At 48.6% G+C, this 27,645-nt stretch overlaps 32 non-coding genes across 32 annotated transcripts in view; 18 read left to right on the top strand and 14 right to left on the bottom strand.

Annotated features, from left to right (window-relative positions):
• Nucleotides 1-269: 269 nt before the first annotated feature.
• Trnaq-uug (transfer RNA glutamine (anticodon UUG)) lies at nucleotides 270-341 on the bottom strand. The gene has a single exon. It is a non-coding gene; the product is annotated as a tRNA-Gln (tRNA).
• Nucleotides 342-898: 557 nt separating this feature from the next.
• Trnap-ugg (transfer RNA proline (anticodon UGG)) lies at nucleotides 899-970 on the top strand. The gene has a single exon. It is a non-coding gene; the product is annotated as a tRNA-Pro (tRNA).
• Nucleotides 971-1,476: 506 nt separating this feature from the next.
• On the bottom strand, nucleotides 1,477-1,548 carry Trnaq-uug (transfer RNA glutamine (anticodon UUG)). Its single transcript has one exon. It is a non-coding gene; the product is annotated as a tRNA-Gln (tRNA).
• Nucleotides 1,549-2,105: 557 nt separating this feature from the next.
• Trnap-ugg (transfer RNA proline (anticodon UGG)) lies at nucleotides 2,106-2,177 on the top strand. Its single transcript has one exon. It is a non-coding gene; the product is annotated as a tRNA-Pro (tRNA).
• A 506-nt stretch (nucleotides 2,178-2,683) lies between these two features.
• Nucleotides 2,684-2,755, bottom strand: Trnaq-uug (transfer RNA glutamine (anticodon UUG)). Its single transcript has one exon. It is a non-coding gene; the product is annotated as a tRNA-Gln (tRNA).
• A 557-nt stretch (nucleotides 2,756-3,312) lies between these two features.
• On the top strand, nucleotides 3,313-3,384 carry Trnap-ugg (transfer RNA proline (anticodon UGG)). Its single transcript has one exon. It is a non-coding gene; the product is annotated as a tRNA-Pro (tRNA).
• Nucleotides 3,385-3,889: 505 nt separating this feature from the next.
• Nucleotides 3,890-3,961, bottom strand: Trnaq-uug (transfer RNA glutamine (anticodon UUG)). Its single transcript has one exon. It is a non-coding gene; the product is annotated as a tRNA-Gln (tRNA).
• Nucleotides 3,962-4,518: 557 nt separating this feature from the next.
• Nucleotides 4,519-4,590, top strand: Trnap-ugg (transfer RNA proline (anticodon UGG)). The gene has a single exon. It is a non-coding gene; the product is annotated as a tRNA-Pro (tRNA).
• Nucleotides 4,591-10,753: 6,163 nt separating this feature from the next.
• On the top strand, nucleotides 10,754-10,825 carry Trnap-ugg (transfer RNA proline (anticodon UGG)). The gene has a single exon. It is a non-coding gene; the product is annotated as a tRNA-Pro (tRNA).
• A 1,035-nt stretch (nucleotides 10,826-11,860) lies between these two features.
• Trnap-ugg (transfer RNA proline (anticodon UGG)) lies at nucleotides 11,861-11,932 on the top strand. The gene has a single exon. It is a non-coding gene; the product is annotated as a tRNA-Pro (tRNA).
• A 506-nt stretch (nucleotides 11,933-12,438) lies between these two features.
• On the bottom strand, nucleotides 12,439-12,510 carry Trnaq-uug (transfer RNA glutamine (anticodon UUG)). Its single transcript has one exon. It is a non-coding gene; the product is annotated as a tRNA-Gln (tRNA).
• A 557-nt stretch (nucleotides 12,511-13,067) lies between these two features.
• On the top strand, nucleotides 13,068-13,139 carry Trnap-ugg (transfer RNA proline (anticodon UGG)). Its single transcript has one exon. It is a non-coding gene; the product is annotated as a tRNA-Pro (tRNA).
• Nucleotides 13,140-14,174: 1,035 nt separating this feature from the next.
• Nucleotides 14,175-14,246, top strand: Trnap-ugg (transfer RNA proline (anticodon UGG)). Its single transcript has one exon. It is a non-coding gene; the product is annotated as a tRNA-Pro (tRNA).
• A 506-nt stretch (nucleotides 14,247-14,752) lies between these two features.
• Nucleotides 14,753-14,824, bottom strand: Trnaq-uug (transfer RNA glutamine (anticodon UUG)). Its single transcript has one exon. It is a non-coding gene; the product is annotated as a tRNA-Gln (tRNA).
• A 557-nt stretch (nucleotides 14,825-15,381) lies between these two features.
• Trnap-ugg (transfer RNA proline (anticodon UGG)) lies at nucleotides 15,382-15,453 on the top strand. Its single transcript has one exon. It is a non-coding gene; the product is annotated as a tRNA-Pro (tRNA).
• A 506-nt stretch (nucleotides 15,454-15,959) lies between these two features.
• On the bottom strand, nucleotides 15,960-16,031 carry Trnaq-uug (transfer RNA glutamine (anticodon UUG)). Its single transcript has one exon. It is a non-coding gene; the product is annotated as a tRNA-Gln (tRNA).
• Nucleotides 16,032-16,588: 557 nt separating this feature from the next.
• Nucleotides 16,589-16,660, top strand: Trnap-ugg (transfer RNA proline (anticodon UGG)). Its single transcript has one exon. It is a non-coding gene; the product is annotated as a tRNA-Pro (tRNA).
• Nucleotides 16,661-17,166: 506 nt separating this feature from the next.
• On the bottom strand, nucleotides 17,167-17,238 carry Trnaq-uug (transfer RNA glutamine (anticodon UUG)). The gene has a single exon. It is a non-coding gene; the product is annotated as a tRNA-Gln (tRNA).
• Nucleotides 17,239-17,795: 557 nt separating this feature from the next.
• Trnap-ugg (transfer RNA proline (anticodon UGG)) lies at nucleotides 17,796-17,867 on the top strand. Its single transcript has one exon. It is a non-coding gene; the product is annotated as a tRNA-Pro (tRNA).
• Nucleotides 17,868-18,373: 506 nt separating this feature from the next.
• On the bottom strand, nucleotides 18,374-18,445 carry Trnaq-uug (transfer RNA glutamine (anticodon UUG)). The gene has a single exon. It is a non-coding gene; the product is annotated as a tRNA-Gln (tRNA).
• Nucleotides 18,446-19,002: 557 nt separating this feature from the next.
• Trnap-ugg (transfer RNA proline (anticodon UGG)) lies at nucleotides 19,003-19,074 on the top strand. Its single transcript has one exon. It is a non-coding gene; the product is annotated as a tRNA-Pro (tRNA).
• Nucleotides 19,075-20,109: 1,035 nt separating this feature from the next.
• Trnap-ugg (transfer RNA proline (anticodon UGG)) lies at nucleotides 20,110-20,181 on the top strand. Its single transcript has one exon. It is a non-coding gene; the product is annotated as a tRNA-Pro (tRNA).
• A 506-nt stretch (nucleotides 20,182-20,687) lies between these two features.
• On the bottom strand, nucleotides 20,688-20,759 carry Trnaq-uug (transfer RNA glutamine (anticodon UUG)). Its single transcript has one exon. It is a non-coding gene; the product is annotated as a tRNA-Gln (tRNA).
• A 557-nt stretch (nucleotides 20,760-21,316) lies between these two features.
• On the top strand, nucleotides 21,317-21,388 carry Trnap-ugg (transfer RNA proline (anticodon UGG)). Its single transcript has one exon. It is a non-coding gene; the product is annotated as a tRNA-Pro (tRNA).
• A 1,035-nt stretch (nucleotides 21,389-22,423) lies between these two features.
• Trnap-ugg (transfer RNA proline (anticodon UGG)) lies at nucleotides 22,424-22,495 on the top strand. Its single transcript has one exon. It is a non-coding gene; the product is annotated as a tRNA-Pro (tRNA).
• Nucleotides 22,496-23,001: 506 nt separating this feature from the next.
• On the bottom strand, nucleotides 23,002-23,073 carry Trnaq-uug (transfer RNA glutamine (anticodon UUG)). Its single transcript has one exon. It is a non-coding gene; the product is annotated as a tRNA-Gln (tRNA).
• A 557-nt stretch (nucleotides 23,074-23,630) lies between these two features.
• Nucleotides 23,631-23,702, top strand: Trnap-ugg (transfer RNA proline (anticodon UGG)). The gene has a single exon. It is a non-coding gene; the product is annotated as a tRNA-Pro (tRNA).
• A 506-nt stretch (nucleotides 23,703-24,208) lies between these two features.
• Nucleotides 24,209-24,280, bottom strand: Trnaq-uug (transfer RNA glutamine (anticodon UUG)). Its single transcript has one exon. It is a non-coding gene; the product is annotated as a tRNA-Gln (tRNA).
• A 557-nt stretch (nucleotides 24,281-24,837) lies between these two features.
• On the top strand, nucleotides 24,838-24,909 carry Trnap-ugg (transfer RNA proline (anticodon UGG)). The gene has a single exon. It is a non-coding gene; the product is annotated as a tRNA-Pro (tRNA).
• Nucleotides 24,910-25,894: 985 nt separating this feature from the next.
• On the bottom strand, nucleotides 25,895-25,966 carry Trnaq-uug (transfer RNA glutamine (anticodon UUG)). The gene has a single exon. It is a non-coding gene; the product is annotated as a tRNA-Gln (tRNA).
• Nucleotides 25,967-26,523: 557 nt separating this feature from the next.
• Nucleotides 26,524-26,595, top strand: Trnap-ugg (transfer RNA proline (anticodon UGG)). Its single transcript has one exon. It is a non-coding gene; the product is annotated as a tRNA-Pro (tRNA).
• Nucleotides 26,596-27,580: 985 nt separating this feature from the next.
• The window catches only part of Trnaq-uug (transfer RNA glutamine (anticodon UUG)), a 72-nt gene continuing 7 nt past the window's right edge, over nucleotides 27,581-27,645 (bottom strand). Inside the window, exon 1 of the tRNA in view lies at nucleotides 27,581-27,645. This exon is cut by the window's right edge and continues 7 nt beyond it. This is a non-coding gene — a tRNA (tRNA-Gln).

Raw genomic sequence — 27,645 nt, 5'->3', positions numbered from 1 at the left:
GTTTGTTAAATGCATGCGCATGCAGCACCCAAAACGGAGAGATGTCTTTCCTGCTGGGAGAAACAGCTGAGGGCGTCATCTCGCAGTTGAACCCCTTTCGTTCCGTTATTAATCCTAGTATCAAAAGCATAAGCATTTGGAGCGTTCCCCATTCACGTGTGGACTGCTATTAACAATTTGCGTTACATGATCCTAGCTAAAATTCTGCATATACAATTCCAACTACCGGCTCGTACACATTTCTAGAAACGAGCGCAAAACACAGCGTTTGGTTCCACCGAGACTGGAACTCGGATCGCTGGATTCAAAGTCCAGAGTGCTAACCATTACACCATGGAACCGGATGCCTGTAGCGGTCTTCAATTCAGTAGCATCATGTCATTAAGCCGATGAGATGCGATGTTATTTCATGTAGCGTCCTCAGGAAGTGTTTGCGTGGCAAATGAAGCAACCAGGTAGGCTGAAAGTGGAAGGTGCACCTTCGAATGTAGCAAGAATTCTTGCCAGTATTCGTACATCAAGTGATGTCGAAGGCTCAGGTAATCAAAATCGCGCAACGGCCACTTTCGTATGGTGCATGCATTGTGCTGGAAGCAGCCTAGCTATGGAAACAGCTATGGACACAGAGTACTGGCGAAAACTGCGTGCTGACACAGAACGCTACGTAGTGGGCGGATAGTGCGTGACACGATAACATTTGCACTTCACACGGTCGAAATACTGACACACAACTCTAGCAGCTCTTTGAGCATTCACATACACTGGTGTTCAGCACAGCTCATGTTGTGGGTGTCGGATTAAGAAAGCTCTTTGAGAATATGGTCCAGATTGTATGCTGCAACTAGCAAGTGCGGCAAGATGTCAGTAGGTGGCGGGGTGCAGACGTGCTTCCTTGTGCGGCCTGTTGGTCTAGGGGTATGATTCCTGCTTTGGGTGCAGGAGGTCCCGGGTTCAAATCCCGGACAGGCCCTACTTTTCACTTTCGCGACAACCAAACACTACGTTAAACTTGCGAGTCTCTGAAAGTAAGCCACGCAACAGGACAAACTGCATGTGGGCCACCGGCCCAAGAGACTGGCAAGTGCGTCATGTGGAAAGCAATCTACGTGGCAGGATTAAGCCGTCTTCGCTCACTTATATCTATACGTAAAGACTGGCACGTACAGCGATTCTATTCGTTTCCCAGGAACTAGTACATCGCATGCACGTTTGTTAAATGCATGCGCATGCAGCACCCAAAACGGAGAGATGTCTTTCCTGCTGGGAGAAACAGCTGAGGGCGTCATCTCGCAGTTGAACCCCTTTCGTTCCGTTATTAATCCTAGTATCAAAAGCATAAGCATTTGGAGCGTTCCCCATTCACGTGTGGACTGCTATTAACAATTTGCGTTACATGATCCTAGCTAAAATTCTGCATATACAATTCCAACTTCCGGCTCGTACACATTTCTAGAAACGAGCGCAAAACACAGCGTCAGGTTCCACCGAGACTCGAACTCGGATCGCTGGATTCAAAGTCCAGAGTGCTAACCTTTACACCATGGAACCGGATGCCTGTAGCGGTCTTCAATTCAGTAGCATCATGTCATTAAGCCGATGAGATGCGATGTTATTTCATGTAGCGTCCTCAGGAAGTGTTTGCGTGGCAAATGAAGCAACCAGGTAGGCTGAAAGTGGAAGGTGCACCTTCGAATGTAGCAAGAATTCTTGCCAGTATTCGTACATCGAGTGATGTCGAAGGCTCAGGTAATCAAAATCGCGCAACGGCCACTTTCGTATGGTGCATGCATTGTGCTGGAAGCAGCCTAACTATGGAAACAGCTATGGACACAGAGTACTGGCGAAAACTGCGTGCTGACCCAGAACGCTACGTAGTGGGCGGATAGTGCGTGACACGATAACATTTGCACTTCACACGGTCGAAATACTGACACACAACTCTAGCAGCTCTTTGAGCATTCACATACACTGGTGTTCAGCACAGCTCATGTTGTGGGTGTCGGATTAAGAAAGCTCTTTGAGAATATGGTCCAGATTGTATGCTGCAACTAGCAAGTGCGGCAAGATGTCAGTAGGTGGCGGGGTGCAGACGTGCTTCCTTGTGCGGCCTGTTGGTCTAGGGGTATGATTCCTGCTTTGGGTGCAGGAGGTCCCGGGTTCAAATCCCGGACAGGCCCTACTTTTCACTTTCGCGACAACCAAACACTACGTTAAACTTGCGAGTCTCTGAAAGTAAGCCACGCAACAGGACAAACTGCATGTGGGCCACCGGCCCAAGAGACTGGCAAGTGCGTCATGTGGAAAGCAATCTACGTGGCAGGATTAAGCCGTCATCGCTCACTTATATCTATACGTAAAGACTGGCACGTACAGCGATTCTATTCGTTTCCCAGGAACTAGTACATCGCATGCACGTTTGTTAAATGCATGCGCATGCAGCACCCAAAACGGAGAGATGTCTTTCCTGCTGGGAGAAACAGCTGAGGGCGTCATCTCGCAGTTGAACCCCTTTCGTTCCGTTATTAATCCTAGTATCAAAAGCATAAGCATTTGGAGCGTTCCCCATTCACGTGTGGACTGCTATTAACAATTTGCGTTACATGATCCTAGCTAAAATTCTGCATATACAATTCCAACTACCGGCTCGTACACATTTCTAGAAACGAGCGCAAAACACAGCGTTTGGTTCCACCGAGACTGGAACTCGGATCGCTGGATTCAAAGTCCAGAGTGCTAACCATTACACCATGGAACCGGATGCCTGTAGCGGTCTTCAATTCAGTAGCATCATGTCATTAAGCCGATGAGATGCGATGTTATTTCATGTAGCGTCCTCAGGAAGTGTTTGCGTGGCAAATGAAGCAACCAGGTAGGCTGAAAGTGGAAGGTGCACCTTCGAATGTAGCAAGAATTCTTGCCAGTATTCGTACATCAAGTGATGTCGAAGGCTCAGGTAATCAAAATCGCGCAACGGCCACTTTCGTATGGTGCATGCATTGTGCTGGAAGCAGCCTAGCTATGGAAACAGCTATGGACACAGAGTACTGGCGAAAACTGCGTGCTGACACAGAACGCTACGTAGTGGGCGGATAGTGCGTGACACGATAACATTTGCACTTCACACGGTCGAAATACTGACACACAACTCTAGCAGCTCTTTGAGCATTCACATACACTGGTGTTCAGCACAGCTCATGTTGTGGGTGTCGGATTAAGAAAGCTCTTTGAGAATATGGTCCAGATTGTATGCTGCAACTAGCAAGTGCGGCAAGATGTCAGTAGGTGGCGGGGTGCAGACGTGCTTCCTTGTGCGGCCTGTTGGTCTAGGGGTATGATTCCTGCTTTGGGTGCAGGAGGTCCCGGGTTCAAATCCCGGACAGGCCCTACTTTTCACTTTCGCGACAACCAAACACTACGTTAAACTTGCGAGTCTCTGAAAGTAAGCCACGCAACAGGACAAACTGCATGTGGGCCACCGGCCCAAGAGACTGGCAAGTGCGTCATGTGGAAAGCAATCTACGTGGCAGGATTAAGCCGTCTTCGCTCACTTATATCTATACGTAAAGACTGGCACGTACAGCGATTCTATTCGTTTCCCAGGAACTAGTACATCGCATGCACGTTTGTTAAATGCATGCGCATGCAGCACCCAAAACGGAGAGATGTCTTTCCTGCTGGGAGAAACAGCTGAGGGCGTCATCTCGCAGTTGAACCCCTTTCGTTCCGTTATTAATCCTAGTATCAAAAGCATAAGCATTTGGAGCGTTCCCCATTCACGTGTGGACTGCTATTAACAATTTGCGTTACATGATCCTAGCTAAAATTCTGCATATACAATTCCAACTACCGGCTCGTACACATTTCTAGAAACGAGCGTAAACACAGCGTTTGGTTCCACCGAGACTCGAACTCGGATCGCTGGATTCAAAGTCCAGAGTGCTAACCATTACACCATGGAACCGGATGCCTGTAGCGGTCTTCAATTCAGTAGCATCATGTCATTAAGCCGATGAGATGCGATGTTATTTCATGTAGCGTCCTCAGGAAGTGTTTGCGTGGCAAATGAAGCAACCAGGTAGGCTGAAAGTGGAAGGTGCACCTTCGAATGTAGCAAGAATTCTTGCCAGTATTCGTACATCAAGTGATGTCGAAGGCTCAGGTAATCAAAATCGCGCAACGGCCACTTTCGTATGGTGCATGCATTGTGCTGGAAGCAGCCTAGCTATGGAAACAGCTATGGACACAGAGTACTGGCGAAAACTGCGTGCTGACCCAGAACGCTACGTAGTGGGCGGATAGTGCGTGACACGATAACATTTGCACTTCACACGGTCGAAATACTGACACACAACTCTAGCAGCTCTTTGAGCATTCACATACACTGGTGTTCAGCACAGCTCATGTTGTGGGTGTCGGATTAAGAAAGCTCTTTGAGAATATGGTCCAGATTGTATGCTGCAACTAGCAAGTGCGGCAAGATGTCAGTAGGTGGCGGGGTGCAGACGTGCTTCCTTGTGCGGCCTGTTGGTCTAGGGGTATGATTCCTGCTTTGGGTGCAGGAGGTCCCGGGTTCAAATCCCGGACAGGCCCTACTTTTCACTTTCGCGACAACCAAACACTACGTTAAACTTGCGAGTCTCTGAAAGTAAGCCACGCAACAGGACAAACTGCATGTGGGCCACCGGCCCAAGAGACTGGCAAGTGCGACATGTGGAAAGCAATCTACGTGGCAGGATTAAGCCGTCTTCGCTCACTTATATCTATACGTAAAGACTGGCACGTACAGCGATTCTATTCGTTTCCCAGGAACTAGTACATCGCATGCACGTTTGTTAAATGCATGCGCATGCAGCACCCAAAACGGAGAGATGTCTTTCCTGCTGGGAGAAACAGCTGAGGGCGTCATCTCGCAGTTGAACCCCTTTCGTTCCGTTATTAATCCTAGTATCAAAAGCATAAGCATTTGGAGCGTTCCCCATTCACGTGTGGACTGCTATTAACAATTTGCGTTACATGATCCTAGCTAAAATTCTGCATATACAATTCCAACTACCGGCTCGTACACATTTCTAGAAACGAGCGCAAAACACAGCGTCAGGTTCCACCGAGACTCGAACTCGGATCGCTGGATTCAAAGTCCAGAGTGCTAACCATTACACCATTTTTTTTTTTTCACTGGCAACCTCTGCGATCCGGAATATTGTATTTGAAGCATTTAGCCGTTAATTATGATGTTCAGCATATTTTCAAATATCCTCCTGTAGTCACAATGTTGTCTCATTTTAAAGTGTTCAATTTCTATGTAAGAATAATAGTCGAGGAAAGTAGCATGCCTATTCTGCATAATAAACGATGCTGTGTGGCCCATGATCCACGTTGCAGCGTTGTTTTTGGCTCGTGGATATCTCAGTTTTTGTGGCTGAAAGATCTCTAAAGGATCTACACCACAGGGTGTCGTACGGTCTATCACCGACAATCGTTGACGAAGAAATGTAGTAATTTCAGCTTCATGTCCGCACGTGAACCTATGAAGAAGCGTATCGACCCTTCCGCATGCGTCACAGTTGGGCGTTGGATGAAGGCCAATTTTATGTAGCTTTTCATTCGTTGCTACTTTATCGTTGACTGTTAGATACCAGTCGGCTATGACGCGTGACGGTAACACGTCGCTGTGCACATTCCGCCATACTATACTCCAATGTGTATGTGGATGTTTTTCTTCGAGACGATTCCTGTGGTTTGTTGTCGTGAGAAGGCCATAAAGCTTCCTGTTCGTCAGGCTTCCGTTATCGACGATGTTGTGTCGAATGTAGCTCATTTCCATGTAGTACAGTCGCACATGTCGGTAACAAAGTGGAATGCCGGCGATATTAACGGGTGGGTCAAGGCTATGAGGCTTCCACCGCTGAATGAGGTTTGTGATGATACTGGTCCTCCGGGTACGGAAATCCTTCCTGATGCGATTTAGGAGCAGGGTGACACATTTTTTGTGTACTTTAATGAGGTTAAGGCCACCTTTGAACGAAGGTAAGGTTAAGGTATCGAATTGAACTTTGAAAATGTGCCCCCTAAAAAGAAACCAACATAACGCTTGTTGTATACTCTTGGCTAGATGGTCGGAGATTGGAAGAATTTGCGCCAAATAAGTCATCTTGCTCGTGATGGCGATCTCGATGGTCTTAACTTTCTGTAGTATGTTCAAGTCACGGTCGGAGTGAAGTATCAAAGCAGCACGTAATTTATTAAGCATGTGTGACCAGTTCTTCGTCAGGAACTTGTCTGGTTTGGCCTCAAAGGTAACACCGAGGGTTGTGTGAGAATCCTTGACCTTGCACCAGGTAACATGGGATATGTCTCCGATACCGCCACCGATGTGCAAAGCTGTGGTTTTAGTTCTGTTGAGTATGGCACCTGAAAGAAACGTGAATGTTTGTAAAAGAGTTTCCGCTGACAGAAGTTGTTGCGATGATGACACAGTTACGCATATATCGTCAGCATACGCAATGCATGGGATAGTGACAGACTCGACGCTAAGTCCGATCCCGCTATGCGCCAAGTTGTTCAGTAGCGGCTCCACTGCAATGGCGTACAAAATCATTGACAGAGGGCATCCTTGGCGGACGGATTGCTCAATGGAAACTTCTTTTGTAAAATGGCCATTAATGAGAATCCGTGAGGAGGCGTTTGTAGTAAGTTTGCGAATTAATTCTATGATATGAAGTCCAAATCCTAGTTTCTTCATGCTTTTAAAGAGGAAGTCATGACGTACACGGTCATAAGCCTTCTCAAAATCTAGAAAGATCAGAGCGCCCTGTCCTTTGGTTACAGCATACGAACAGATGATGTCCCTCAAATCGCAGGCTGCTGAAATTGCACTTCGGCCTTGCACTGCACTGTACTGGTAACTGGCCAAAACCTTGTGCATAACGGTTTGCATCCTTAGCTTAATCGATCTGGTGATGATTTTGAAATCGGCATTCAGGAGTGTGATGGGTCGCATGTTTTCGACCTTCCTGCTGTTCCCTTTTTTCGGTAAGGGCAGGATGATACCTTCCGTAAATGCCTTGGGGATAACTTCCAGGTGCCAGAGTTCATTCGCTATCTGGAGGAATGTCGGACCGAGGAGGTTCCAGTAACGCTGGTAAAACTCAGCGCTGAGACCGTCGGGTCCTGGTGACTTCCCTTTCTTTGCACTGTGGACCGCCAGTCGGATGTCGTCCTCTGTGAAAAGAGATTCCAGATTTTCATTATCCTGTTGTGACAAGCGACAGTTCAACGCCCTAAGAAAATCGTCGCACGAGTTTTCATCAACGGCTTGCTTCTTGTAAAGGTGACTATAATAGTCGTAGACGTGCGAGATGATGTCACGTTGCTTCGTGATGGCATTCTCAGCGTCATCAACGACGGCTTCAATCAACATGGCTTTACACCGTTTCGTCGTTCTCAGGATGTGGTACAGAGAGGCCCGTTCTTCGGCGGCAACGTCCTTAGGGTGGGCTCGCACGATGATGCCTTGCATTCGTTGGCGTTGTATCGCCGTGATTTTCGCTTTATATCGTTTGATCTTTATGTCGATATCGCGAGAAGGATTGGTAGCGCGACTGTACAGTTCTCTCAAACAGCGATAATAAAACTCAATAGTCTGCTTCTGCCAAAAGCTTTTTTGTCGGGCGTAACTCATGAGGGTGAGGCGTAATTTAGGCTTAGCACACTGAGTCCACCACTGGAGAGCGCTATCGTAACGACGACGTTGCCGCTGGAGCTGTTGCCACGTTATGTTCACCTCCTCTTCAAGTTGGGCATCCTGCAGAAGGCTGACATTCAATTTCCAGTAGCCTTTCCCGCGGTATATTTGCTGGCGGTGTAGGTTAAGGTAACACTGATACGCACAATGGTCGGAGATGTTGACAGGAGCTATGTCACAGTTCACAGCGTGTCGCTGGAGGGCCTCGGACACATAGATCCTATCCAGCCGACTGGCAGAATGACTGGTTACGTAGGTGTACGCTACCCGTTCACCGTGCAGTTGTTGCCATGTATCGTGAAGACGCATGCCATGAATTAAATGTTCAAGTTCGATACATCTGTTCGTGTTAGGAGTTTGGTCTCTATCGTTGAGCACACAATTGAAGTCACCACCGAGGATGAGATGTGCACGATAAGCGCTAAGAAGAATGGCAACCTCGTTTTTATAAAATGTTGAGCGATCTCTCTTATGAGTGCTACCTGAGGGGGCGTACACGTTAACAATCTGCACACCATTCACTCGAAGAGAAATGCCACGACCACTAGGCAGCCGCTGCACATCCGTAAAAGGTATACCGTCGCGCAGAAGTATGGCAGTGCCTACAGCATCCTGGAGATTGATGTTATCAATGAGAACGTAACCGGGCACTTCTAAGACTGTGACTACCTCCTGTAGGAGGGCAATGTCAACGCTGGTACCATACAAGAAATCAGTTAGCGAACGGAGTTTCACCGCACTTTGAATTCTATTGACGTTAAGTGTAGTAACGTTGTAGGTTTGGCTATCGCACATGATGGTTCAGAGGACAATGAGCTCTGTATTGGATCGTCCTTCTCGACGGCTGTGAATCAAACTCGTTGGGAACGTCTGGAGTACGAAACGAAATGTCAAAACCAATAACGGGTCAGAGAGTGGAAATGTCGCAGCGCGATGGTCATGCGCGAGAGCAGCTACTGCTGCATCTCCTCGTCCTGCCGCCACCACGGCTCATTGCTGTCGGGGTGCTGCGCGGTGCGCGCACCGCCCTGCCCGCCACCGCCGGCTGAGTCTGTCAGCTTGGTCGCGTCCGCCTGGCCACCACGCGGGGCGGCGACTGACGTCAGCGAGTGCCTGCGGGAGCGCTGCTGCAGCTGCTCGCTACTCTGTTCGCTCTTCCTCTTAGCCGTTACAGTGCTCTGTTCCCTCTCAGCACTCAGTATTGCCTTCAGGTGTTTTGTTTGTTCTCGAATGCGTTCTTGCCTCGCTGTGTCCTCGCAGCGCACGGAGCAAGAAGATTGAGGTTCAGACTCGCTGCCACTTCCTGACACGTGTACGGGTCGCAAATCATCCGACTTTTCCTCTTTGCTACTATTCCCTTTGCTTCTCCTTCGACGGCCTTTCTTCGATTCTGCTACAGTCTCTACCGATAGGGGTGGCTCAGGCAAACTGATCTGCACCCGCTCCTGTATCTCAGACGGCTTAGTTTCAGAGGTGGCTGGGGCATCGTTGGTATCCAGCGGTAACTGCCCCGGTGAGGATGACGGTGCCGGATCGACATCCGTCCTACCGCGAATGTCTTTGGCACTGCATTCCACCTGAACTGGCATCTCCGCATCGCTAACACGTTCCGGCTGCCGAGGTGGTGGTACCGTCCCCGCGACTACCTCACTCAATAGCGGAACAAGCTTTTCACTAGCGTCTGCAGGATGTTCCCGTGGAAGTTGAAATGGACGTCGACGTGTACAGTTCATCCGCAGATGTTCCGTTGAATGGCAGATGGAACAGGTAGGGGGTTGTCCAATGTAAGTTACCTGTGCACGACAGCCGCCAATGGCAACATACGAAGGTATATGCTTTTTTAAGTCGACACGTACACTTCGCACCCCGCTGTTAACTTGGTAGCGATATGCACTCGACCATTTTTCATTGGTAACTGACAAAACAGCGCCGTACAGTGACAGAGAGCGTGCAATCAGATCATTAGGGCACTCGGGTGGCACGTTAAATACCCTGACGGTTCTCACTCCGTATCCCGAAGGCACGATTTGGACGTTACTAATACTGCCATCATTATGACGAAATGGTCTCACACCAGCATGCTCCTCAACGAATTTCTCATAAGTGTCACTCGAAATAAATTTGATAAATAACGAGTACTGCACAAAGTCCAACTGGAACGTGTCGACTATATCTTCCGGCAATTTCAGATCCTCAAAAATCCACTCATGGATTTCAAAAGCCGTCGGTCGCAAGGCAGCACGATCGAAAACACATTGAACGCTGTTCGCTCTGTTAATTGTCGACATCTTACTTACAACAGTGGTACAGAAACAAACGTTAACAGCGCTCGCACACGCTGCTCAGCTCTCCACCGCAGCACTGCTCGCGACGTAAACACTGGCCCGCGCTACCGCCCGTCACCGCGCTATGTGCACTGGCCGAGTGCCTGAGCACGACTGACCATGGAACCGGATGCCTGTAGCGGTTTTCAATTCAGTAGCATCATGTCATTAAGCCGATGAGATGCGATGTTATTTCATGTAGCGTCCTCAGGAAGTGTTTTCGTGGCAAATGAAGCAACCAGGTAGGCTGAAAGTGGAAGGTGCACCTTCGAATGTAGCAAGAATTCTTGCCAGTATTCGTACATCAAGTGATGTCGAAGGCTCAGGTAATCAAAATCGCGCAACGGCCACTTTCGTATGGTGCATGCATTGTGCTGGAAGCAGCTTAGCTATGGAAACAGCTATGGACACAGAGTACTGGCGAAAACTGCGTGCTGACACAGAACGCTACGTAGTGGGCGGATAGTGCGTGACACGATAACATTTGCACTTCACACGGTCGAAATACTGACACACAACTCTAGCAGCTCTTTGAGCATTCACATACACTGGTGTTCAGCACAGCTCATGTTGTGGGTGTCGGATTAAGAAAGCTCTTTGAGAATATGGTCCAGATTGTATGCTGCAACTAGCAAGTGCGGCAAGATGTCAGTAGGTGGCGGGGTGCAGACGTGCTTCATTGTGCGGCCTGTTGGTCTAGGGGTATGATTCCTGCTTTGGGTGCAGGAGGTCCCGGGTTCAAATCCCGGACAGGCCCTACTTTTCACTTTCGCGACAACCAAACACTACGTTAAACTTGCGAGTCTCTGAAAGTAAGCCACGCAACAGGACAAACTGCATGTGGGCCACCGGCCCAAGAGACTGGCAAGTGCGTCATGTGGAAAGCAATCTACGTGGCAGGATTAAGCCGTCTTCGCTCACTTATATCTATACGTAAAGACTGGCACGTACAGCGATTCTATTCGTTTCCCAGGAACTAGTACATCGCATGCACGTTTGTTAAATGCATGCGCATGCAGCACCCAAAACGGAGAGATGTCTTTCCTGCTGGGAGAAACAGCTGAGGGCGTCTTCTCGCAGTTGAACCCCTTTCGTTCCGTTATTAATCCTAGTATCAAAAGCATAAGCATTTGGAGCGTTCCCCATTCACGTGTGGACTGCTATTAACAATTTGCGTTACATGATCCTAGCTAAAATTCTGCATATACAATTCCAACTACCGGCTCGTACACATTTCTAGAAACGAGCGCAAAACACAGCGTCAGGTTCCACCGAGACTCGAACTCGGATCGCTGGATTCAAAGTCCAGCGTCCTCAGGAAGTGTTTGCGTGGCAAATGAAGCAACCAGGTAGGCTGAAAGTGGAAGGTGCACCTTCGAATGTAGCAAGAATTCTTGCCAGTATTCGTACATCAAGTGATGTCGAAGGCTCAGGTAATCAAAATCGCGCAACGGCCACTTTCGTATGGTGCATGCATTGTGCTGGAAGCAGCTTAGCTATGGAAACAGCTATGGACACAGAGTACTGGCGAAAACTGCGTGCTGACACAGAACGCTACGTAGTGGGCGGATAGTGCGTGACACGATAACATTTGCACTTCACACGGTCGAAATACTGACACACAACTCTAGCAGCTCTTTGAGCATTCACATACACTGGTGTTCAGCACAGCTCATGTTGTGGGTGTCGGATTAAGAAAGCTCTTCGAGAATATGGTCCAGATTGTATGCTGCAACTAGCAATTGCGGCAAGATGTCAGTAGGTGGCGGGGTGCAGACGTGCTTCATTGTGCGGCCTGTTGGTGTAGGGGTATGATTCCTGCTTTGGGTGCAGGAGGTCCCGGGTTCAAATCCCGGACAGGCCCTACTTTTCACTTTCGCGACAACCAAACACTACGTTAAACTTGCGAGTCTCTGAAAGTAAGCCACGCAACAGGACAAACTGCATGTGGGCCACCGGCCCAAGAGACTGGCAAGTGCGTCATGTGGAAAGCAATCTACGTGGCAGGATTAAGCCGTCTTCGCTCACTTATATCTATACGTAAAGACTGGCACGTACAGCGATTCTATTCGTTTCCCAGGAACTAGTACATCGCATGCACGTTTGTTAAATGCATGCGCATGCAGCACCCAAAACGGAGAGATGTCTTTCCTGCTGGGAGAAACAGCTGAGGGCGTCTTCTCGCATTTGAACCCCTTTCGTTCCGTTATTAATCCTAGTATCAAAAGCATAAGCATTTGGAGCGTTCCCCATTCACGTGTGGACTGCTATTAACAATTTGCGTTACATGATCCTAGCTAAAATTCTGCATATACAATTCCAACTACCGGCTCGTACACATTTCTAGAAACGAGCGCAAAACACAGCGTCAGGTTCCACCGAGACTCGAACTCGGATCGCTGGATTCAAAGTCCAGAGTGCTAACCATTACACCATGGAACCGGATGCCTGTAGCGGTCTTCAATTCAGTAGCATCATGTCATTAAGCCGATGAGATGCGATGTTATTTCATGTAGCGTCCTCAGGAAGTGTTTTCGTGGCAAATGAAGCAACCAGGTAGGCTGAAAGTGGAAGGTGCACCTTCGAATGTAGCAAGAATTCTTGCCAGTATTCGTACATCAAGTGATGTCGAAGGCTCAGGTAATCAAAATAGCGCAACGGCCACTTTCGTATGGTGCATGCATTGTGCTGGAAGCAGCCTAGCTATGGAAACAGCTATGGACACAGAGTACTGGCGAAAACTGCGTGCTGACCCAGAACGCTACGTAGTGGGCGGATAGTGCGTGACACGATAACATTTGCACTTCACACGGTCGAAATACTGACACACAACTCTAGCAGCTCTTTGAGCATTCACATACACTGGTGTTCAGCACAGCTCATGTTGTGGGTGTCGGATTAAGAAAGCTCTTTGAGAATATGGTCCAGATTGTATGCTGCAACTAGCAAGTGCGGCAAGATGTCAGTAGGTGGCGGGGTGCAGACGTGCTTCCTTGTGCGGCCTGTTGGTCTAGGGGTATGATTCCTGCTTTGGGTGCAGGAGGTCCCGGGTACAAATCCCGGACAGGCCCTACTTTTCACTTTCGCGACAACCAAACACTACGTTAAACCTGTGAGTCTCTGAAAGTAAGCCACGCAACAGGACAAACTGCATGTGGGCCACCGGCCCAAGAGACTGGCAAGTGCGTCATGTGGAAAGCAATCTACATGGCAGGATTAAGCCGTCTTCGCTCACTTATATCTATACGTAAAGACTGGCACGTACAGCGATTCTATTCGTTTCCCAGGAACTAGTACATCGCATGCACGTTTGTTAAATGCATGCGCATGCAGCACCCAAAACGGAGAGATGTCTTTCCTGCTGGGAGAAACAGCTGAGGGCGTCTTCTCGCAGTTGAACCCCTTTCGTTCCGTTATTAATCCTAGTATCAAAAGCATAAGCATTTGGAGCGGTCCCCATTCACGTGTGGACTGCTATTAACAATTTGCGTTACATGATCCTAGCTAAAATTCTGCATATACAATTCCAACTACCGGCTCGTACACATTTCTAGAAACGAGCGCAAAACACAGCGTCAGGTTCCACCGAGACTCGAACTCGGATCGCTGGATTCAAAGTCCAGCGTCCTCAGGAAGTGTTTGCGTGGCAAATGAAGCAACCAGGTAGGCTGAAAGTGGAAGGTGCACCTTCGAATGTAGCAAGAATTCTTGCCAGTATTCGTACATCAAGTGATGTCGAAGGCTCAGGTAATCAAAATCGCGCAACGGCCACTTTCGTATGGTGCATGCATTGTGCTGGAAGCAGCCTAGCTATGGAAACAGCTATGGACACAGAGTACTGGCGAAAACTGCGTGCTGACACAGAACGCTACGTAGTGGGCGGATAGTGCGTGACACGATAACATTTGCACTTCACACGGTCGAAATACTGACACACAACTCTAGCAGCTCTTTGAGCATTCACATACACTGGTGTTCAGCACAGCTCATGTTGTGGGTGTCGGATTAAGAAAGCTCTTTGAGAATATGGTCCAGATTGTATGCTGCAACTAGCAAGTGCGGCAAGATGTCAGTAGGTGGCGGGGTGCAGACGCGCTTCATTGTGCGGCCTGTTGGTCTAGGGGTATGATTCCTGCTTTGGGTGCAGGAGGTCCCGGGTTCAAATCCCGGACAGGCCCTACTTTTCACTTTCGCGACAACCAAACACTACGTTAAACTTGTGAGTCTCTGAAAGTAAGCCACGCAACAGGACAAACTGCATGTGGGCCACCGGCCCAAGAGACTGGCAAGTGCGTCATGTGGAAAGCAATCTACATGGCAGGATTAAGCCGTCTTCGCTCACTTATATCTATACGTAAAGACTGGCACGTACAGCGATTCTATTCGTTTCCCAGGAACTAGTACATCGCATGCACGTTTGTTAAATGCATGCGCATGCAGCACCCAAAACGGAGAGATGTCTTTCCTGCTGGGAGAAACAGCTGAGGGCGTCTTCTCGCAGTTGAACCCCTTTCGTTCCGTTATTAATCCTAGTATCAAAAGCATAAGCATTTGGAGCGTTCCCCATTCACGTGTGGACTGCTATTAACAATTTGCGTTACATGATCCTAGCTAAAATTCTGCATATACAATTCCAACTACCGGCTCGTACACATTTCTAGAAACGAGCGCAAAACACAGCGTCTGGTTCCACCGAGACTCGAACTCGGATCGCTGGATTCAAAGTCCAGAGTGCTAACCATTACACCATGGAACCGGATGCCTGTAGCGGTCTTCAATTCAGTAGCATCATGTCATTAAGCCGATGAGATGCGATGTTATTTCATGTAGCGTCCTCAGGAAGTGTTTGCGTGGCAAATGAAGCAACCAGGTAGGCTGAAAGTGGAAGGTGCACCTTCGAATGTAGCAAGAATTCTTGCCAGTATTCGTACATCAAGTGATGTCGAAGGCTCAGGTAATCAAAATCGCGCAACGGCCACTTTCGTATGGTGCATGCATTGTGCTGGAAGCAGCCTAGCTATGGAAACAGCTATGGACACAGAGTACTGGCGAAAACTGCGTGCTGACACAGAACGCTACGTAGTGGGCGGATAGTGCGTGACACGATAGCATTTGCACTTCACACGGTCGAAATACTGACACACAACTCTAGCAGCTCTTTGAGCATTCACATACACTGGTGTTCAGCACAGCTCATGTTGTGGGTGTCGGATTAAGAAAGCTCTTTGAGAATATGGTCCAGATTGTATGCTGCAACTAGCAAGTGCGGCAAGATGTCAGTAGGTGGCGGGGTGCAGACGTGCTTCCTTGTGCGGCCTGTTGGTCTAGGGGTATGATTCCTGCTTTGGGTGCAAGAGGTCCCGGGTTCAAATCCCGGACAGGCCCTACTTTTCACTTTCGCGACAACCAAACACTACGTTAAACTTGCGAGTCTCTGAAAGTAAGCCACGCAACAGGACAAACTGCATGTGGGCCACCGGCCCAAGAGACTGGCAAGTGCGTCATGTGGAAAGCAATCTACGTGGCAGGATTAAGCCGTCTTCGCTCACTTATATCTATACGTAAAGACTGGCACGTACAGCGATTCTATTCGTTTCCCAGGAACTAGTACATCGCATGCACGTTTGTTAAATGCATGCGCATGCAGCACCCAAAACGGAGAGATGTCTTTCCTGCTGGGAGAAACAGCTGAGGGCGTCTTCTCGCAGTTGAACCCCTTTCGTTCCGTTATTAATCCTAGTATCAAAAGCATAAGCATTTGGAGCGTTCCCCATTCACGTGTGGACTGCTATTAACAATTTGCGTTACATGATCCTAGCTATAATTCTGCATATACAATTCCAACTACCGGCTCGTACACATTTCTAGAAACGAGCGCAAAACACAGCGTCAGGTTCCACCGAGACTCGAACTCGGATCGCTGGATTCAAAGTCCAGAGTGCTAACCATTACACCATGGAACCGGATGCCTGTAGCGGTCTTCAATTCAGTAGCATCATGTCATTAAGCCGATGAGATGCGATGTTATTTCATGTAGCGTCCTCAGGAAGTGTTTGCGTGGCAAATGAAGCAACCAGGTAGGCTGAAAGTGGAAGGTGCACCTTCGAATGTAGCAAGAATTCTTGCCAGTATTCGTACATCAAGTGATGTCGAAGGCTCAGGTAATCAAAATCGCGCAACGGCCACTTTCGTATGGTGCATGCATTGTGCTGGAAGCAGCTTAGCTATGGAAACAGCTATGGACACAGAGTACTGGCGAAAACTGCGTGCTGACACAGAACGCTACGTAGTGGGCGGATAGTGCGTGACACGATAACATTTGCACTTCACACGGTCGAAATACTGACACACAACTCTAGCAGCTCTTTGAGCATTCACATACACTGGTGTTCAGCACAGCTCATGTTGTGGGTGTCGGATTAAGAAAGCTCTTTGAGAATATGGTCCAGATTGTATGCTGCAACTAGCAAGTGCGGCAAGATGTCAGTAGGTGGCGGGGTGCAGACGTGCTTCATTGTGCGGCCTGTTGGTCTAGGGGTATGATTCCTGCTTTGGGTGCAGAAGGTCCCGGGTTCAAATCCCGGACAGGCCCTACTTTTCACTTTCGCGACAACCAAACACTACGTTAAACTTGCGAGTCTCTGAAAGTAAGCCACGCAACAGGACAAACTGCATGTGGGCCACCGGCCCAAGAGACTGGCAAGTGCGTCATGTGGAAAGCAATCTACGTGGCAGGATTAAGCCGTCTTCGCTCACTTATATCTATACGTAAAGACTGGCACGTACAGCGATTCTATTCGTTTCCCAGGAACTAGTACATCGCATGCACGTTTGTTAAATGCATGCGCATGCAGCACCCAAAACGGAGAGATGTCTTTCCTGCTGGGAGAAACAGCTGAGGGCGTCTTCTCGCAGTTGAACCCCTTTCGTTCCGTTATTAATCCTAGTATCAAAAGCATAAGCATTTGGAGCGTTCCCCATTCACGTGTGGACTGCTATTAACAATTTGCGTTACATGATCCTAGCTAAAATTCTGCATATACAATTCCAACTACCGGCTCGTACACATTTCTAGAAACGAGCGCAAAACACAGCGTCTGGTTCCACCGAGACTCGAACTCGGATCGCTGGATTCAAAGTCCAGAGTGCTAACCATTACACCATGGAACCGGATGCCTGTAGCGGTCTTCAATTCAGTAGCATCATGTCATTAAGCCGATGAGATGCGATGTTATTTCATGTAGCGTCCTCAGGAAGTGTTTGCGTGGCAAATGAAGCAACCAGGTAGGCTGAAAGTGGAAGGTGCACCTTCGAATGTAGCAAGAATTCTTGCCAGTATTCGTACATCAAGTGATGTCGAAGGCTCAGGTAATCAAAATCGCGCAACGGCCACTTTCGTATGGTGCATGCATTGTGCTGGAAGCAGCCTAGCTATGGAAACAGCTATGGACACAGAGTACTGGCGAAAACTGCGTGCTGACACAGAACGCTACGTAGTGGGCGGATAGTGCGTGACACGATAGCATTTGCACTTCACACGGTCGAAATACTGACACACAACTCTAGCAGCTCTTTGAGCATTCACATACACTGGTGTTCAGCACAGCTCATGTTGTGGGTGTCGGATTAAGAAAGCTCTTTGAGAATATGGTCCAGATTGTATGCTGCAACTAGCAAGTGCGGCAAGATGTCAGTAGGTGGCGGGGTGCAGACGTGCTTCCTTGTGCGGCCTGTTGGTCTAGGGGTATGATTCCTGCTTTGGGTGCAAGAGGTCCCGGGTTCAAATCCCGGACAGGCCCTACTTTTCACTTTCGCGACAACCAAACACTACGTTAAACTTGCGAGTCTCTGAAAGTAAGCCACGCAACAGGACAAACTGCATGTGGGCCACCGGCCCAAGAGACTGGCAAGTGCGTCATGTGGAAAGCAATCTACGTGGCAGGATTAAGCCGTCTTCGCTCACTTATATCTATACGTAAAGACTGGCACGTACAGCGATTCTATTCGTTTCCCAGGAACTAGTACATCGCATGCACGTTTGTTAAATGCATGCGCATGCAGCACCCAAAACGGAGAGATGTCTTTCCTGCTGGGAGAAACAGCTGAGGGCGTCTTCTCGCAGTTGAACCCCTTTCGTTCCGTTATTAATCCTAGTATCAAAAGCATAAGCATTTGGAGCGTTCCCCATTCACGTGTGGACTGCTATTAACAATTTGCGTTACATGATCCTAGCTATAATTCTGCATATACAATTCCAACTACCGGCTCGTACACATTTCTAGAAACGAGCGCAAAACACAGCGTCAGGTTCCACCGAGACTCGAACTCGGATCGCTGGATTCAAAGTCCAGAGTGCTAACCATTACACCATGGAACCGGATGCCTGTAGCGGTCTTCAATTCAGTAGCATCATGTCATTAAGCCGATGAGATGCGATGTTATTTCATGTAGCGTCCTCAGGAAGTGTTTGCGTGGCAAATGAAGCAACCAGGTAGGCTGAAAGTGGAAGGTGCACCTTCGAATGTAGCAAGAATTCTTGCCAGTATTCGTACATCAAGTGATGTCGAAGGCTCAGGTAATCAAAATCGCGCAACGGCCACTTTCGTATGGTGCATGCATTGTGCTGGAAGCAGCTTAGCTATGGAAACAGCTATGGACACAGAGTACTGGCGAAAACTGCGTGCTGACACAGAACGCTACGTAGTGGGCGGATAGTGCGTGACACGATAACATTTGCACTTCACACGGTCGAAATACTGACACACAACTCTAGCAGCTCTTTGAGCATTCACATACACTGGTGTTCAGCACAGCTCATGTTGTGGGTGTCGGATTAAGAAAGCTCTTTGAGAATATGGTCCAGATTGTATGCTGCAACTAGCAAGTGCGGCAAGATGTCAGTAGGTGGCGGGGTGCAGACGTGCTTCATTGTGCGGCCTGTTGGTCTAGGGGTATGATTCCTGCTTTGGGTGCAGAAGGTCCCGGGTTCAAATCCCGGACAGGCCCTACTTTTCACTTTCGCGACAACCAAACACTACGTTAAACTTGCGAGTCTCTGAAAGTAAGCCACGCAACAGGACAAACTGCATGTGGGCCACCGGCCCAAGAGACTGGCAAGTGCGTCATGTGGAAAGCAATCTACGTGGCAGGATTAAGCCGTCTTCGCTCACTTATATCTATACGTAAAGACTGGCACGTACAGCGATTCTATTCGTTTCCCAGGAACTAGTACATCGCATGCACGTTTGTTAAATGCATGCGCATGCAGCACCCAAAACGGAGAGATGTCTTTCCTGCTGGGAGAAACAGCTGAGGGCGTCTTCTCGCAGTTGAACCCCTTTCGTTCCGTTATTAATCCTAGTATCAAAAGCATAAGCATTTGGAGCGTTCCCCATTCACGTGTGGACTGCTATTAACAATTTGCGTTACATGATCCTAGCTAAAATTCTGCATATACAATTCCAACTACCGGCTCGTACACATTTCTAGAAACGAGCGCAAAACACAGCGTCAGGTTCCACCGAGACTCGAACTCGGATCGCTGGATTCAAAGTCCAGCGTCCTCAGGAAGTGTTTGCGTGGCAAATGAAGCAACCAGGTAGGCTGAAAGTGGAAGGTGCACCTTCGAATGTAGCAAGAATTCTTGCCAGTATTCGTACATCAAGTGATGTCGAAGGCTCAGGTAATCAAAATCGCGCAACGGCCACTTTCGTATGGTGCATGCATTGTGCTGGAAGCAGCTTAGCTATGGAAACAGCTATGGACACAGAGTACTGGCGAAAACTGCGTGCTGACACAGAACGCTACGTAGTGGGCGGATAGTGCGTGACACGATAACATTTGCACTTCACACGGTCGAAATACTGACACACAACTCTAGCAGCTCTTTGAGCATTCACATACACTGGTGTTCAGCACAGCTCATGTTGTGGGTGTCGGATTAAGAAAGCTCTTCGAGAATATGGTCCAGATTGTATGCTGCAACTAGCAATTGCGGCAAGATGTCAGTAGGTGGCGGGGTGCAGACGTGCTTCATTGTGCGGCCTGTTGGTGTAGGGGTATGATTCCTGCTTTGGGTGCAGGAGGTCCCGGGTTCAAATCCCGGACAGGCCCTACTTTTCACTTTCGCGACAACCAAACACTACGTTAAACTTGCGAGTCTCTGAAAGTAAGCCACGCAACAGGACAAACTGCATGTGGGCCACCGGCCCAAGAGACTGGCAAGTGCGTCATGTGGAAAGCAATCTACGTGGCAGGATTAAGCCGTCTTCGCTCACTTATATCTATACGTAAAGACTGGCACGTACAGCGATTCTATTCGTTTCCCAGGAACTAGTACATCGCATGCACGTTTGTTAAATGCATGCGCATGCAGCACCCAAAACGGAGAGATGTCTTTCCTGCTGGGAGAAACAGCTGAGGGCGTCTTCTCGCATTTGAACCCCTTTCGTTCCGTTATTAATCCTAGTATCAAAAGCATAAGCATTTGGAGCGTTCCCCATTCACGTGTGGACTGCTATTAACAATTTGCGTTACATGATCCTAGCTAAAATTCTGCATATACAATTCCAACTACCGGCTCGTACACATTTCTAGAAACGAGCGCAAAACACAGCGTCAGGTTCCACCGAGACTCGAACTCGGATCGCTGGATTCAAAGTCCAGAGTGCTAACCATTACACCATGGAACCGGATGCCTGTAGCGGTCTTCAATTCAGTAGCATCATGTCATTAAGCCGATGAGATGCGATGTTATTTCATGTAGCGTCCTCAGGAAGTGTTTTCGTGGCAAATGAAGCAACCAGGTAGGCTGAAAGTGGAAGGTGCACCTTCGAATGTAGCAAGAATTCTTGCCAGTATTCGTACATCAAGTGATGTCGAAGGCTCAGGTAATCAAAATAGCGCAACGGCCACTTTCGTATGGTGCATGCATTGTGCTGGAAGCAGCCTAGCTATGGAAACAGCTATGGACACAGAGTACTGGCGAAAACTGCGTGCTGACCCAGAACGCTACGTAGTGGGCGGATAGTGCGTGACACGATAACATTTGCACTTCACACGGTCGAAATACTGACACACAACTCTAGCAGCTCTTTGAGCATTCACATACACTGGTGTTCAGCACAGCTCATGTTGTGGGTGTCGGATTAAGAAAGCTCTTTGAGAATATGGTCCAGATTGTATGCTGCAACTAGCAAGTGCGGCAAGATGTCAGTAGGTGGCGGGGTGCAGACGTGCTTCCTTGTGCGGCCTGTTGGTCTAGGGGTATGATTCCTGCTTTGGGTGCAGGAGGTCCCGGGTACAAATCCCGGACAGGCCCTACTTTTCACTTTCGCGACAACCAAACACTACGTTAAACCTGTGAGTCTCTGAAAGTAAGCCACGCAACAGGACAAACTGCATGTGGGCCACCGGCCCAAGAGACTGGCAAGTGCGTCATGTGGAAAGCAATCTACATGGCAGGATTAAGCCGTCTTCGCTCACTTATATCTATACGTAAAGACTGGCACGTACAGCGATTCTATTCGTTTCCCAGGAACTAGTACATCGCATGCACGTTTGTTAAATGCATGCGCATGCAGCACCCAAAACGGAGAGATGTCTTTCCTGCTGGGAGAAACAGCTGAGGGCGTCTTCTCGCAGTTGAACCCCTTTCGTTCCGTTATTAATCCTAGTATCAAAAGCATAAGCATTTGGAGCGGTCCCCATTCACGTGTGGACTGCTATTAACAATTTGCGTTACATGATCCTAGCTAAAATTCTGCATATACAATTCCAACTACCGGCTCGTACACATTTCTAGAAACGAGCGCAAAACACAGCGTCAGGTTCCACCGAGACTCGAACTCGGATCGCTGGATTCAAAGTCCAGCGTCCTCAGGAAGTGTTTGCGTGGCAAATGAAGCAACCAGGTAGGCTGAAAGTGGAAGGTGCACCTTCGAATGTAGCAAGAATTCTTGCCAGTATTCGTACATCAAGTGATGTCGAAGGCTCAGGTAATCAAAATCGCGCAACGGCCACTTTCGTATGGTGCATGCATTGTGCTGGAAGCAGCCTAGCTATGGAAACAGCTATGGACACAGAGTACTGGCGAAAACTGCGTGCTGACACAGAACGCTACGTAGTGGGCGGATAGTGCGTGACACGATAACATTTGCACTTCACACGGTCGAAATACTGACACACAACTCTAGCAGCTCTTTGAGCATTCACATACACTGGTGTTCAGCACAGCTCATGTTGTGGGTGTCGGATTAAGAAAGCTCTTTGAGAATATGGTCCAGATTGTATGCTGCAACTAGCAAGTGCGGCAAGATGTCAGTAGGTGGCGGGGTGCAGACGCGCTTCATTGTGCGGCCTGTTGGTCTAGGGGTATGATTCCTGCTTTGGGTGCAGGAGGTCCCGGGTTCAAATCCCGGACAGGCCCTACTTTTCACTTTCGCGACAACCAAACACTACGTTAAACTTGTGAGTCTCTGAAAGTAAGCCACGCAACAGGACAAACTGCATGTGGGCCACCGGCCCAAGAGACTGGCAAGTGCGTCATGTGGAAAGCAATCTACATGGCAGGATTAAGCCGTCTTCGCTCACTTATATCTATACGTAAAGACTGGCACGTACAGCGATTCTATTCGTTTCCCAGGAACTAGTACATCGCATGCACGTTTGTTAAATGCATGCGCATGCAGCACCCAAAACGGAGAGATGTCTTTCCTGCTGGGAGAAACAGCTGAGGGCGTCTTCTCGCAGTTGAACCCCTTTCGTTCCGTTATTAATCCTAGTATCAAAAGCATAAGCATTTGGAGCGTTCCCCATTCACGTGTGGACTGCTATTAACAATTTGCGTTACATGATCCTAGCTAAAATTCTGCATATACAATTCCAACTACCGGCTCGTACACATTTCTAGAAACGAGCGCAAAACACAGCGTCTGGTTCCACCGAGACTCGAACTCGGATCGCTGGATTCAAAGTCCAGAGTGCTAACCATTACACCATGGAACCGGATGCCTGTAGCGGTCTTCAATTCAGTAGCATCATGTCATTAAGCCGATGAGATGCGATGTTATTTCATGTAGCGTCCTCAGGAAGTGTTTGCGTGGCAAATGAAGCAACCAGGTAGGCTGAAAGTGGAAGGTGCACCTTCGAATGTAGCAAGAATTCTTGCCAGTATTCGTACATCAAGTGATGTCGAAGGCTCAGGTAATCAAAATCGCGCAACGGCCACTTTCGTATGGTGCATGCATTGTGCTGGAAGCAGCCTAGCTATGGAAACAGCTATGGACACAGAGTACTGGCGAAAACTGCGTGCTGACACAGAACGCTACGTAGTGGGCGGATAGTGCGTGACACGATAGCATTTGCACTTCACACGGTCGAAATACTGACACACAACTCTAGCAGCTCTTTGAGCATTCACATACACTGGTGTTCAGCACAGCTCATGTTGTGGGTGTCGGATTAAGAAAGCTCTTTGAGAATATGGTCCAGATTGTATGCTGCAACTAGCAAGTGCGGCAAGATGTCAGTAGGTGGCGGGGTGCAGACGTGCTTCCTTGTGCGGCCTGTTGGTCTAGGGGTATGATTCCTGCTTTGGGTGCAAGAGGTCTCGGGTTCAAATCCCGGACAGGCCCTACTTTTCACTTTCGCGACAACCAAACACTACGTTAAACTTGCGAGTCTCTGAAAGTAAGCCACGCAACAGGACAAACTGCATGTGGGCCACCGGCCCAAGAGACTGGCAAGTGCGTCATGTGGAAAGCAATCTACGTGGCAGGATTAAGCCGTCTTCGCTCACTTATATCTATACGTAAAGACTGGCACGTACAGCGATTCTATTCGTTTCCCAGGAACTAGTACATCGCATGCACGTTTGTTAAATGCATGCGCATGCAGCACCCAAAACGGAGAGATGTCTTTCCTGCTGGGAGAAACAGCTGAGGGCGTCTTCTCGCAGTTGAACCCCTTTCGTTCCGTTATTAATCCTAGTATCAAAAGCATAAGCATTTGGAGCGTTCCCCATTCACGTGTGGACTGCTATTAACAATTTGCGTTACATGATCCTAGCTATAATTCTGCATATACAATTCCAACTACCGGCTCGTACACATTTCTAGAAACGAGCGCAAAACACAGCGTCAGGTTCCACCGAGACTCGAACTCGGATCGCTGGATTCAAAGTCCAGAGTGCTAACCATTACACCATGGAACCGGATGCCTGTAGCGGTCTTCAATTCAGTAGCATCATGTCATTAAGCCGATGAGATGCGATGTTATTTCATGTAGCGTCCTCAGGAAGTGTTTGCGTGGCAAATGAAGCAACCAGGTAGGCTGAAAGTGGAAGGTGCACCTTCGAATGTAGCAAGAATTCTTGCCAGTATTCGTACATCAAGTGATGTCGAAGGCTCAGGTAATCAAAATCGCGCAACGGCCACTTTCGTATGGTGCATGCATTGTGCTGGAAGCAGCCTAGCTATGGAAACAGCTATGGACACAGAGTACAGGCGAAAACTGCGTGCTGACACAGAACGCTACGTAGTGGGCGGATAGTGCGTGACACGATAACATTTGCACTTCACACGGTCGAAATACTGACACACAACTCTAGCAGCTCTTTGAGCATTCACATACGCTGGTGTTCAGCACAGCTCATGTTGTGGGTGTCGGATTAAGAAAGCTCTTTGAGAATATGGTCCAGATTGTATGCTGCAACTAGCAAGTGCGGCAAGATGTCAGTAGGTGGCGGGGTGCAGACGTGCTTCCTTGTGCGGCCTGTTGGTCTAGGGGTATGATTCCTGCTTTGGGTGCAGGAGGTCCCGGGTTCAAATCCCGGACAGGCCCTACTTTTCACTTTCGCGACAACCAAACACTACGTTAAACTTGCGAGTCTCTGAAAGTAAGCCACGCAACAGGACAAACTGCATGTGGGCCACCGGCCCAAGAGACTGGCAAGTGCGTCATGTGGAAAGCAATCTACGTGGCAGGATTAAGCCGTCTTCGCTCACTTATATCTATACGTAAAGACTGGCACGTACAGCGATTCTATTCGTTTCCCAGGAACTAGTACATCGCATGCACGTTTGTTAAATGCATGCGCATGCAGCACCCAAAACGGAGAGATGTCTTTCCTGCTGGGAGAAACAGCTGAGGGCGTCTTCTCGCAGTTGAACCCCTTTCGTTCCGTTATTAATCCTAGTATCAAAAGCATAAGCATTTGGAGCGTTCCCCATTCACGTGTGGACTGCTATTAACAATTGGTCTAGGGGTATGATTCCTGCTTTGGGTGCAAGAGGTCCCGGGTTCAAATCCCGGACAGGCCCTACTTTTCACTTTCGCGACAACCAAACACTACGTTAAACTTGCGAGTCTCTGAAAGTAAGCCACGCAACAGGACAAACTGCATGTGGGCCACCGGCCCAAGAGACTGGCAAGTGCGTCATGTGGAAAGCAATCTACGTGGCAGGATTAAGCCGTCTTCGCTCACTTATATCTATACGTAAAGACTGGCACGTACAGCGATTCTATTCGTTTCCCAGGAACTAGTACATCGCATGCACGTTTGTTAAATGCATGCGCATGCAGCACCCAAAACGGAGAGATGTCTTTCCTGCTGGGAGAAACAGCTGAGGGCGTCTTCTCGCAGTTGAACCCCTTTCGTTTCGTTATTAATCCTAGTATCAAAAGCATAAGCATTTGGAGCGTTCCCCATTCACGTGTGGACTGCTATTAACAATTTGCGTTACATGATCCTAGCTATAATTCTGCATATACAATTCCAACTACCGGCTCGTACACATTTCTAGAAACGAGCGCAAAACACAGCGTCAGGTTCCACCGAGACTCGAACTCGGATCGCTGGATTCAAAGTCCAGAGTGCTAACCATTACACCATGGAACCGGATGCCTGTAGCGGTCTTCAATTCAGTAGCATCATGTCATTAAGCCGATGAGATGCGATGTTATTTCATGTAGCGTCCTCAGGAAGTGTTTGCGTGGCAAATGAAGCAACCAGGTAGGCTGAAAGTGGAAGGTGCACCTTCGAATGTAGCAAGAATTCTTGCCAGTATTCGTACATCAAGTGATGTCGAAGGCTCAGGTAATCAAAATCGCGCAACGGCCACTTTCGTATGGTGCATGCATTGTGCTGGAAGCAGCCTAGCTATGGAAACAGCTATGGACACAGAGTACAGGCGAAAACTGCGTGCTGACACAGAACGCTACGTAGTGGGCGGATAGTGCGTGACACGATAACATTTGCACTTCACACGGTCGAAATACTGACACACAACTCTAGCAGCTCTTTGAGCATTCACATACGCTGGTGTTCAGCACAGCTCATGTTGTGGGTGTCGGATTAAGAAAGCTCTTTGAGAATATGGTCCAGATTGTATGCTGCAACTAGCAAGTGCGGCAAGATGTCAGTAGGTGGCGGGGTGCAGACGTGCTTCCTTGTGCGGCCTGTTGGTCTAGGGGTATGATTCCTGCTTTGGGTGCAGGAGGTCCCGGGTTCAAATCCCGGACAGGCCCTACTTTTCACTTTCGCGACAACCAAACACTACGTTAAACTTGCGAGTCTCTGAAAGTAAGCCACGCAACAGGACAAACTGCATGTGGGCCACCGGCCCAAGAGACTGGCAAGTGCGTCATGTGGAAAGCAATCTACGTGGCAGGATTAAGCCGTCTTCGCTCACTTATATCTATACGTAAAGACTGGCACGTACAGCGATTCTATTCGTTTCCCAGGAACTAGTACATCGCATGCACGTTTGTTAAATGCATGCGCATGCAGCACCCAAAACGGAGAGATGTCTTTCCTGCTGGGAGAAACAGCTGAGGGCGTCTTCTCGCAGTTGAACCCCTTTCGTTCCGTTATTAATCCTAGTATCAAAAGCATAAGCATTTGGAGCGTTCCCCATTCACGTGTGCACTGCTATTAACAATTGGTCTAGGGGTATGATTCCTGCTTTGGGTGCAAGAGGTCCCGGGTTCAAATCCCGGACAGGCCCTACTTTTCACTTTCGCGACAACCAAACACTACGTTAAACTTGCGAGTCTCTGAAAGTAAGCCACGCAACAGGACAAACTGCATGTGGGCCACCGGCCCAAGAGACTGGCAAGTGCGTCATGTGGAAAGCAATCTACGTGGCAGGATTAAGCCGTCTTCGCTCACTTATATCTATACGTAAAGACTGGCACGTACAGCGATTCTATTCGTTTCCCAGGAACTAGTACATCGCATGCACGTTTGTTAAATGCATGCGCATGCAGCACCCAAAACGGAGAGATGTCTTTCCTGCTGGGAGAAACAGCTGAGGGCGTCTTCTCGCAGTTGAACCCCTTTCGTTCCGTTATTAATCCTAGTATCAAAAGCATAAGCATTTGGAGCGTTCCCCATTCACGTGTGGACTGCTATTAACAATCTGCGTTACATGATCCTAGCTAAAATTCTGCATATACAATTAAAACTACCGGCTCGTACACGTTTCTAGAAACGAGCGCAAAACACAGCGTCAGGTTCCACCGAGACTCGAACTCGGATCGCTGGATTCAAAGTCCAGAGTGCTAACCATTACACCA

This window comes from Schistocerca cancellata, chromosome 2, assembly GCF_023864275.1.
Source record: "Schistocerca cancellata isolate TAMUIC-IGC-003103 chromosome 2, iqSchCanc2.1, whole genome shotgun sequence".
NCBI lineage: Eukaryota > Metazoa > Arthropoda > Insecta > Orthoptera > Acrididae > Schistocerca > Schistocerca cancellata.
This window is presented reverse-complemented; position numbering and strand designations above follow the sequence as displayed.